The following is a 12,394-nucleotide window of genomic DNA, read 5'->3' as shown; positions in this document are numbered from 1 at the left end:
ATTATATAGTTTGACACTGTATTTACACGTTTGTTTGCTTTTTTGGGGTTTTATTTGTTAATTTTTCAACTCTACATAATTTTTTTGGAAATTGAAGCTTTTTCCATTCAAAACTTGTTTAACAAAAATTTGAACATACTATTTTAACTTTGATTATAAAGAGAATATTTTAAAAATATATATGAAGTATAGGTTTTAAAAACACATGCATTTTTCGAACATTGAGATTGTATTTATTTCCATTATAGTATTTAATATTTCGCGTATACTCGCTGTAATATTTGATTATATTTTCCAGTGATTCCTAAGTTTAGTTTTTCACGGTTTTTGTTTTCATATTTTATCATGCAGAAGGGTAATCGAAACATAATGTTAAATAAATAGTTATATAATATTTTTCACGAACTTTAAAATTACTCAAAGAAAATTGTATTGACGCATTTATTATGTTTTAAATGCAGAGAAACCCAGTAAAAATAAAACTGCGCCCCACATGGGTTCCACGTGGGTTCCATGTGGATTTGATGGAATTTACGTGGGACAGATTTTCCCATGTGGTATCCGTATGGAAATTTGTCACTTTAAACCCATGTGGGTAGTCCCACATGGGTTACATGTGGGATTACCCACATATAACCCATATGGTATTTACTCACCATACCATTGCCATGAGAGTAAATACCATATGGTACTTCCTCATATGGTAAATCCCACGTGGGTTTCTTGAGGGGTTTACAGGGGAATTTATTTAAAGGCTGGAAACTAAATAAACCTTAAGTTTTAAAATCGACATTGAATTGCTGTGAGGCGACATTTATATTGTGTAAATATATTATATATTATTTTAGATAATGGCAAGCAAGTATGTATGTACCACGAATAAATTTTATCTGTCTTTTTAGAAATAAGATTAAGATTTGTGCAAATAGACATATTAGGATAATATAATAGTTATTTGAATATAGTTCTTGAGTATATCTGCAAACAATTAACTGATGCAAGTTTAAATGTTGTCAAAACCAAAATGAATGCATGGGACACTACAGTGTCCCACAAAGAAATAAAGGTTTGAAAGTTATAGAATTCTCAATTTTCTTTATTGAAAAAAAAAAAAAGCAGGGGGAGGGGGTTTCTGTGACTTTTTTTAGGCTCCAAACTTTTAGCTGTAGATTTAATAAGGTCTTTAAGACTTAAGAAATTAACATACTACATTGAGAAACAAAAACAAGCTATTTAAAGAAACCTTTCAATTTTTAATCTGGAGTACCACAGTGTTGTTGGAAATAAAGCCTCTGGGCCCAGATTTCAAAGTAATATGATCTAAAGTAATATATAAATAAAATAATATGCTTAAAAATGCATATAGTTATACATATATCTCCTGATAGTTAAATATATGTATTAATAGTTATACATATTATTTATTATAAAAACATTTTTTTAAGGTTAAGCTTGAACAAATTCGTACCAATTTACAAGATTTCGTTTAAGTTCACGTTAAAGTCTATATTTGTTAATTGTTTTTGTTAATTTTGTATTTATTTCTTCAAATTTGTTAACTAGTACTATTTCTTACTACAATAAGAATTTTTATCATTGTTAGACGTGATTTTATTAGTAACTTAATTTTATTTTCAACATATTTTGTTTTTTTAATTTTTACATTTAAAATGACGACAGCTTTACTTTTCTATGGATGTTAAATTTACTACGTTTCAATAACTCAGATTGTATATATATATATATATATATATAATATATATATATATATATATATATATATATATATATATATATATATATATATTATTTTTACTTTATTTAAGACAACATTTGATATACAATAAACCATTACAAAGCTTACAATAATTCAGTTAAGATTCAATCTGAGTTATTAAGTTATATAAAAATACCATACTAGATTATGATATGAAAATAAGATTGGATATGAAGACAATGATCAAAGAATAAATTTACTTATAGAAATTTAGATGTTAATTTATTCGTTTCAGAATATTATATTATGTGTGATAAAAAAGTAAAGATACTTTTGCATCTAGTGTCTATTGCACCAAATGTCTACATCATTGTAGAGTTGTAATGTGGTTTTTACATTTTAGTTTTGTTTTATTGTTGAACGACTTAATCTAATTGATCAATTTTATATATATGCATATCCACTGCAAGAATTAAAAGTGATTTGTTGCCAAATGTACAGAGAATTATGGCTGGCTCAATAAGTTACCGTGAGTTGATGCATTGCGCTGTTTACTTTATGACCATACTGCAATATTTTGCAGATTTTACTAGACAAGAGTATCCTCAAGGAAGGTATTTTTGGTATAGACAAGCAGTTGTGAATTTAATTTCTGGTTTAGACACTAAGTAAGACGCATGGTTGATAGTTATTTTAATTTGATCTTTTTTATCTGAGTAATTTTTGTGAGAAAAACTCCTAGGGCTGAGGATAAAAAAAAATATTTGCAGTTCTATTTACATAAAATATGCGGTTTAAATAAATATTGTATTTTTTGAATTGACAATGTCTTTAAATTGCTATTATCACTTAAATAGTAAGTTTGTCTGGTCAGTAAAATTTAATGAATTTAGCACTTTAAACACCAATTTTAGTTGCAAAACTTAATAAATTTATTAAAAAATTAGTTGTTGCAAAATATCTTCATTAAAAAGTTGTAGATACTTTTCCTATTTAAAAACTATATATCGTCTAAGTGCAACGGTTTGACAGTTTAAAACCATTTATTTTCAAACCACTATTTCTTATTTACTTTTTTACAACTCATTACGAGTTTTAAAGTAGTTAATAGGAAATAACGGGTTAAAAATAAATGCTTTGATATTGTCAAACTATTACATTTGGGCGAACAAACCTCTTAAAATAAACGCATCCAATACACGCCCCATCACTATTTCCTTTAGACTGAAAAAGCAACTAAAATAAACGCACCTAAAATAAATGTCTAAAAAACGCTTTCTGAGCGTTTATTAAAACCGCCCCACCACCATTTTCTTAAAACTGAGAAAGCAGCTAAAATAAATATTTTTAATACACGCCTAAAAAACGTTTTCTGATAGTTACCGTACCCACTGGGACTAGTCATGCCGTAGTATCAACAACTCTGAATGTGACCTTGGTGTGATAATTACGTCTAGTCTTCATTAGAAAATGCATGCAACAAAAAGTGCTTCCGAAGTCAATTGAATCTTGGGATGGATGGAGAACAATTTTCCTGGGTAGGAATATAAACCTCTGGAATAAATTATACATAAGATACATTTGACACCATCTAGTGTTTCCTGTGCCTCCATGTAATGCTTACTCAAAAAAAGATTTTAAATGCAATGAGCTGGTTGAGCATCGGGCCAAGATAGCCTCTCATATGCTTAAAAAGTTTGATTATAAAAAAGTTTAAAAACTCTTAATCTTTAACAAATAGGAGAGCGCGTACAGTTTGCATTTAGCAGTATTTACTTGAGAATAAATTAGGTCATGTTTAATGGTATAACAAACTAGAAGCTATGGCTCCACAACAAGGATGTCGTAAACGCTTACATCTCAAGATAGTAAATTGTAAAAAACTGTGCACACCAATACAACTATTTCGCTAACGGAGTTGTCAGTCACTAAAATTATTTGGACAATTTGACAGTGTTTTAGAAGAGTGTTGAAAGTTTTTAGAACAGTTTGATCAAAAAAATTATCAAACCAAGACATAATTAGTAACAATGACCGGTACTAAGCCCCTGATCTGCCTAAAGTAGAATATGCAAATATGTTCTGCTCCAGGAAGTTTACTCCTAGCAGTGTAATAATGTGGTAGCTCTCAGAAAGACTGATTTCATTTTTAGTAGCATAATATAAAATTATTAACAGAGCCATGATGCGCATTGATGGTGTCACTGTTTGTACTTTTGTTTGAGCATTGTTGAGGCCACATTTGGAACCCTTTGTTACGACATAGGGTTTATTAAGAGTAATGAGGCAATTACTTTGACCAACTAAATAGTGTACTGAGTACTATATATGCTTTAAGTCAAGTTCTTTAAAAAATTTAAAAATGACTAAAGTAACAAAAACTATAAAACAAGAACAACCATTGTCATCACTAAGTTTTCTATCCCTATCATTCACTAATATTTGTGGTCTTCAAAGTAACTTTTCTTATGTTGAGTCTCATCTCTTGCAAAGTTCACCAAACCTTCTTGCTCTTTGTGGGTCTGTAATTTGATTTGGGCTGTCTTATCTTGTGATCTCAGTGTTGATGGTTATCTTCCTTTAATTCGTAAAGACTACAATGGTCAATCCTTGGCTTGGGCATTTACATTCGTATGAAATAACCTATTTGTCAAGAAACTAGGTTTTAATCCTACAACTAATCTTTTATGTGCTTTCGTTCAGCACCACTTCACTCTATTGCCTTTCTCTTTGTTCTATATCGTTCTCCTTCATCTCAAGACTGCACTCTTTTTAATGTTTTTTCGATAAAACTAACCAAGTCCACTCTCTCTATCCATCAGCCTTTCTTTACTAAACTTATATATTGATTCTGATCCTAGTCAGAGCTCAGTTTCTTCGCCTTTACCCTTAGGTGCTTCTAATCACGGTTTGATCTCTATAAACTACTATATCATTCTTCTTCACCATCAAAATCCCCCTATCATCTTTCCTCTTACAACTACCTTAAAGCTGATTGGGACTCTTTCTGTGATTATCTTTGTGATGGCCCTCAGGTAGAAACCTTTTGTCTTTCTGCTCACAAATATGCTTCTTACAGAACCTCTTGGATTTAGGCTGGCATGGAATTTATTTCCACTTGACAATTTGAAGTCGAGCCTCATTCTTTTCCATGGTTTACCTTACATTATGCTGCCTTAATTTCCAACCGTAACAAAAAATTATGATTACTTCCGTACTTTTATAAGAAAAACTATTCTCCAGAAAAGAGACGTTTTTTTTTTCTTTTTTTATTTCAATTTATATTTCACTGTTAAAATAAAATACAAATGAGTTTTACATGGTAAACATCAATAAACGAAGTATTTTAAAAATAGACGGGGACTCAAAGAAGATATGGATGTACAATACCATCTAAATTTTTTCATAGAGCCCATAATATAATAAAATATTGATATTTCAAGTTATAAAATATTCAAAAAGAGTTATAAAAGCCCATCAAAAAGATAAAAGTAGTAAAATAAAAAAAATATAAAATAAACTAAAGGTATAGTAAGAAAGTAATTTATTTTTACAATTACAAAAACATTTTGTGATACTCTAAACTATATTCCAATTTTAAGTATTCAAAGAAATATATACAAACATACACAAAATGGTTTAATAGTTAAGACATTAAAAGTCACGTATATCACCAGTAACTACGAAGAATAGTAAGTAAAGTTCATTTGAATAAATTTACGAAATCGTTTTGGATATATTATTCTGTAAAATTAGAAAATGTGTTTATTTGCTTGAAACTTTAATGAGTTTAATGATTTTACCATATTTGCATTAGTTATTTAAAAGGAATTCCATAACTCCTTAGTTTACTATTAAATATTCTTTAAACTAATTTAATTTTCTTGATAGTTTAAAGGAATTTGATCGATTTGTTCTTAAAAATTACTTTTCATTTACATTTTCGGATAAATTAGCTGGAGTTAGGTTAATATTATATCTAAACATAAAAATTAGGTACTAATAAAAATTTATTTCGTATACATTCATCATTTTCATATTTCTTATTAAGAGTTTTGTATGCTCTCCTCTTGTTTTACTGTAAATAATTCTACTTGCATGTTTTTGCAAGTTATGCACTTTTTTAAGTTTTGATGGTTGTATACTAGCCCATGTAATATTAGCATAGTTAATGAAATAATGAATTGAAAAAAGTGTATTAACTTCAAACAAACTGTATTTACATATGGACGAACTCAGTACATCAGACCAATGGTTTTACTAATTATTGATTGTAAATATTTAATATAAGGAAGCCAAGATATATTATTATCAACAAGTTTTCCGAAAAACTTTATATAGTCTTGATTTTTTATTTGTATGTTATTTAAAAATAGGTCTGGTAATTTAAGGTGAAGATTTTCTTCTTACATTTTTTCATGAAATAAGGAATACTTTTTTTTTTCAATATTTAATGAGAGTTTATTTGCCATAAACCACTCATTTATCTTATTTAAATCAGAAATTCATGTTTGCATGAAGTTATTTGATACTATTGTTAGAAAGAAATAGGTTTGTATTGTTCGCAATCGCAATTGGATTTAACTTTACTGATGCATAATTTGTCATTTACATAAACTAAGAATAAGAGAGGGCCAAATATCTATCCTTGGTGTACTCCACACGGGATTTTGAGTATTCCGTATTCTTGATTAAAAACATATTGTTTTCTATCTGTGAGGTAAATTTTAATCTGATAGTACACCTTATTAGTTACTCGATAATGCCTCAACTTTTTTAATAATATACAATAATTGACAGTGTCAAAAGCTCTTGAGAAATCAATAAATATACTTAAAGCAAATTTATTTTTCGTTAAAGCCATTATTCATTTGATCAACTAATTCAATCCAAAGATGTTCAGTTGAATGATTTTTCTAAAATCTATATTGTTTTGAATAAAAGATATAGATTTTAGGAAAATGATTAAAGATTTTATTGTAAATGACTCATTCGAATATTTTCAAATATATTCAAATATTTTCAAAAATACAAAAAGCACTGATATAGGCCTGTAAATGTATACTTTAAAATGATCATCATTTTACAAATTAAAAATACATTTGCTAGTTTATCAGGAAGTATATCAGGAAGCACCCCTTGATCTAAAGAAAGTTTTACTATACAAAAAAATAATTTACTAATAATTTATTTACTTGCAATAAGTATGTTATTGGGCATATCATCTAATCTGTTTACTATTGCTAAAAACCATTGTAAAAAGATTTGGTCTGACGCCAAAGCCTATTCTCAAGCCATAAATTCTCGCGTTTTATCTCAAAAAATAGGCTCTCGTGATTTCTGTAGAATCATTCACAGTATCAATACTAAGGGCATATATCTTATTTAACTTCTCTTGTATGGTTCGGATTTTTTCACCTCACCTGAAGGCAAAGCTGAATTGTTTGCCAAGAACATTTTATCAATATCATCTCTTGATTCTACTCGTTGTGTTCTACCTAATATAGCCGACAAACAGGTTGATCCATTGCTTGACACTTGTATTACTCCAGCTTCTGTATCTAAAGTGATTTCAAGCTTAAACTATTCAACAGCATGTTACCAAGACAACTTACCTGTTATAGTCTTGCAGAAATGTTCTCCGGAGCTCTCATCTGTACTTTTTAAATTATTTAAAAAGTGCTTATAAGAGTCTTGTTTTACAGCTTGTTGGAAAGCGTTGTCTATTACCCCAATTTTCAAAAATTCCGGAGAGCGATCTGACTCGTCTAACTACTGTTCCATTATTCTACTTCCTATCATTAGTAAGATTTTTGAGACTTTATTTAAGAAACATCTAATCTCTCATCTGATCATCAATGTGGATTTCTATCTTCTCGTTCTATAGCTGATTTGTTAACAGTAATAACCGATAGATTTTATCGTGCATTAGATAGAGGTAGATAAAAAAAGTCTAGTTCTTTTGACATTTCTCAAGATCAAGTTTTCCATGCTGGACTTCTCCATAAGCTTTCTTCTTACGGTCTATCACGTAACTTCTTCAAGATTATTGAATCCTTTCTTTACAATTGTAGTATAATAGTTGACCTCAATGGACAGCACTCTTCTTCATATCCTGTAACTTCAGGTGTTTCCTTACGTTCTATCCTTGACCCGAACTATTTTTAGTTTTTAATTAACAATCTTCCTGATATTCTCACATCTAAATTGGTACTGTTCGCTGATGATACTACCATTCATTCTTGTCTTGATGAAAATCCAAGACTCCCTGATTGCTTGGAGAAGGTATTTTAGCTTAAAAATGATCTCACTTCTGCTTCCCCGTAGGACTTACAGTAGTTGTTGAACTCTAATTCAGGTAAAACCCAATTTTTTTAAGCCAATTATTATCGCAATAATTTATATTTGCTTTTACTTATGAACAGTAATGTACTCGTTTAGTCATCTACCCTTCATCTTCTACGAATAACTCTTACTTCCAATCTTCCTTGAAAACCGTATGTCAAATCAATTGCAAAATTAGCATCAGCTAAGTTTGCATCTCTTTATTGTGGTCAACAATTTCTTACTCCGGATTCTATTCTTTATCTCTATAAATCTCAAAAACGTCCATGAATAGAATTATGTTGAAATATCTGGTACTAATCTTCCATTGATGTCCTTTCTCTTTTAGACAAAGTGCAAACAAGCATTGTGGACATAGTTGAACCTGCTCTTGTAGCCAACCTCCAACCATTATCACATCATCTTAATGCTGCCTCTCTTTCTCTTTTCTACAAACACTATAATGGATACTGCTAAAAAGAGCTAGGGTCTCTTGTGCCATCTAATATTCGTTCTCGTGTTACTATTCGTTCAGTTAAGTCTCATCCTTTTTCAATGACTATAACGAAGTGCTCCAAAAACTCTTATTCATCTAGTTTATTTCCTCTGTATCAGTTCTTTGGATTTCGCTTTCTTCATCTTGCTTTCCTATTTCATATAATTTGCAATCTTTTAAGTCGTCTGTCAATCGTTATCTTGCTCTATAAACTCTACCTTTTCTATTCCAGTAATTGGAAGTTACTTTAGTAGTAGTTGCTTGCATCTTTGTTACAAAGTAGTTGCAAAGATGTTAAATAAATATATATATTTTTGTTTTAGCAACCATAATTCTTCTTTTACATTGCTGGGTTTTCTTATACTTTATGTTTTTATTGTGATTATTAAATTAGTTTTTCTTTTGACTAGAATTACAAATTTCTTAAATTTTTTTAAGTTATTTTAATTAAGTTTTTGGTCAGCTTTTATTAAGCTTACAATAAAACTTATTGCAAAATATAAACTGATTATAAAATTCAGCCAAGAGCAAGTATAAATGTTAATTACACTTACCAACATGCATCTTTTAGTTTTGTTTTATAAGTGATAATATAATATTATTTTTTTAAGAATGCTTAGTTTAAAATTATATATTGTTATTTTAACAAAAAATGTAAAGCAAATTTAAACTTCTGGAAGTTAGTGTTAATCAATCGTATAAACCATTTAAAATTTATGTTGTATTAAATAAAAAGAAAGTATGACAACTAATATAATGATGACTGAATTTTAAAATCAAAGTAATAGCATTTTAAAGTAATTTGGTTCTCAATCTCTATAGCAGATGAATAGAAATTTTAGTAAATTCAGATACAGGATTGCTTTCTTTATCTTATAAGCTTTTTGCAAACCTTTTTTTGAAAACTCAGCAAGTGAATTGTTATTTAATGTGTGATTTAATTTTATGAATCTAATTATTATTATCTTTTCACTGGTTTGGATATTTTTTAATACTGATTTGCGCATATTATTTACAGTTATGTTACCGCAGGAGTATGTTCACGTTGGGTATTATATTATTATGAGGTTAATATAACAAATTAGACTAAAACTTTCCATTTAAATGCCTTTTTAAAACTTATTTATCTTTTCTTTATATGTTAGAGAATTTTATTTTGGCAAAGAAAAAAAAAGGGTTTTGAAGGTTAACATTGAATAGTATATTTGGATTTCTTAAATTTCTCAACCGTACTAGGAGATAAAGATTTAGTTTTTCAGGTAGCCTTTTTTCAAGGTAAATTAAACCGTCATTATGAGGGTCTATTTTATGGATTGACAATTTAATTTTTAAAAAATTAACATGTTTGATATTACAATAGTATAATGATGACAGAATGTGAATATTAAAAAAAAAACCGTTGTCAATAAGTGTATGACTTTACTTTTTTATTGCTTTTTTAAAGGTATTTTTTTAGCATTTTATTTTAGCTATACTTTTGTTGTTTTAAAATTAGCTATTAACATTAAAGTGATATTTTTTTAATTAACATTTTGGTCAATACAGGTACACTTATCTTGTGAAGATACTTGCCAACAACTCGCAATAAGACACCAACCGTTTAAAAGGCGTCCTTAACAACTGATAGGGTTTGTTTATAATTTTAGTTTTACTTAACTGTTAACTAACTGTTTGATTTCTTTATTTTGATTAACATATCATTGTCGGCTTTCATGGTTACATTAAAAGTCTGAACACCGCTTCGTAAAGCGACTTTTGTTTACTGTTATGGTTTCTCTACTTTATTTACAAAGTTGAAATATAAATCCGAATGAGGCGTGTACGAACTTAATATAAAGCTAAAGCACTAAAGATTTTTAAAAATTTTCATAAATTAAAAAGGTTTTAAAATAGAGTTGCCAAACGCTATTGGAGCATCAAGATTTTTGAAATAACGCATTTTTTTTAAAAAACCATTTATTTATGGTTGTAATACTTAAGTCGTATTTTTTTTTTTTAATTTAAATTTATTCCTATCAAAGCTGCAAGCAACTACTGTAAGTTGGAAGTAACTAGAAAATAAACATTACAGCTAAAGAACAAGGAAACGGTTGACAGAAGACATGAAAAGTTGTAGGTTGATTGAATCAGGAAAACATTAACACGGGACAGTTTCAAAGGGTTGAAGTATAGGGAAAAAGTACAAAACGAATAAAAAATTTTAGGACATGCAGGGACAGATACAGCAGAGTAATGAGACTTTTCTTAATAACAAGTCCAGTGAATAAAAATTTTGGTTGATGAAACAGCGATAATAGCTTCTTTTAGCTGAAACAAAAATTGACATAAGATAGAAGCTTATAGTACCCAGAAATTATTAAAATCAAAGAAGTGTGTTGCCCTTCGATGTTGACGTTAGTAAAGCAGTTAGAAAAATACATTTGACTTTTGCAAAAACTTTCCGCGAAATACTATGTAAAACAATCTCATGAAAAAGACCAGCATGTCAAACTCTATCAAAATTTTTAGACCAAAAACAAAGCCCTAAATAAAAGCAACAGCCCTAGTTTTGCTATGTTATTTTACTCATGAGTTTAATTGGGATATGACATTATCAACAGAGGCTGGTGTGATTAGAATGTCTAACAATAGGTCAACCTGTTTAATTGGAAAGGAGGGAAGAATACGGTTATAAAATTAAAAAGTTGATTTAGAGGAAACGTTCTTTGCAAACGGTGATCCTTGTGCTTGGGAAAATTAATAAACTCAGTTTTCTTGTTGAAATATAAAGTTTTGAACCTACCGTTGTTAGAATAGTTGTTAAAGATTTTCCTAAAGTCTTTAGAACCTAACTTCTGAGGTAAGATACAAGATTTAGTGAACTGAGAATAATAGAGCTTGGCATAAAATAGTGCCTTTTTTGTATTGATTTCTCTTCATATTAAATAAGCGTTGTGTACAATAGAATTGATCTTATGAAAAGATGAAAAAATGATCACAATTAGATAACAGCTGCACAAGAAGGTGCAAGTCATGGAGTAGAATTAGGCTTAATATAGAACTGACGAGAAGGAGTAAAAACTTCTATTTCTGGGTGGATCCCGGAAGTTACCTAGGAGGTACACTTGTAAGCCGAAAGAGATAAGATATCAGCCTAAGTACAGTCGCAAAAAAAAATCTACAAAACATAATGAAAGACAAAATAAAAAATTTATTCAGATAATTACATGATTGGAACGACATATTGGAGAATAAAGAAAAAATTGATTACAAGCTAGGGCATAGAAAGCGAGTCACGAATTCCAGCTTCTGAGTACGAGATTAAAAAATGCAGATTTTTTAGGTTTTATTACCAGTAGGGTCAGTGGTAGTAGAGCCAAGCCATTCAGTGTGATGAACATTAAAGCCTCCAAAAACAACAAAATTACCAGAGGGTTAATTACATATTAGAAATTACATCTAAAAGAGTGCAATCTTATAAAAATAAAAAAGAAATGTATTAGTAAGAATGAGGACTAGAAGAACAAAAAAGGTTCGTCAAAAGATTCAAACCTGATTTTAGAAAAAACAGGTGAATAGATGACCAAGCCAAGTATTTCATTATTGGAGTTGCTGCCAATTAAAGAACAATACCCATTATCACTGAGATCTGAGGAAGAAGTAGTGGTATTTAAATAAGTCTCACAAAGAGCAAGAAAGTCTGATTAATTTTGAGGTAAGATTCAACTGACTGCAGGTTGCTTAGCAAACCTCAAATACTTGTAAATGATATATTAAAGCAGATAGGTGGATAGGATGATTTTTTCAATATTATTATTTTGGTTTACTTTTAGCATGATTTAAGTTTAAAGAGTTTTTAGCATGATTTAAGTTTTAAA

At 29.1% G+C, this 12,394-nt stretch overlaps 1 protein-coding gene across 1 annotated transcript in view; it reads right to left on the bottom strand.

Moving 5' to 3' along the window:
• Positions 1-12,394, bottom strand: part of LOC136090652 (torsin-1A-like) — a 61,073-nt gene that overhangs the window by 23,735 nt on the left and 24,944 nt on the right. The window lies entirely within an intron of this gene.

This window comes from Hydra vulgaris, chromosome 14 (assembly GCF_038396675.1).
Source record: "Hydra vulgaris chromosome 14, alternate assembly HydraT2T_AEP".
Classification (NCBI taxonomy): domain Eukaryota; kingdom Metazoa; phylum Cnidaria; class Hydrozoa; order Anthoathecata; family Hydridae; genus Hydra; species Hydra vulgaris.
Note: the sequence above shows the minus strand (reverse complement) of the source record. Positions and strands in the feature narration are given on the sequence as shown.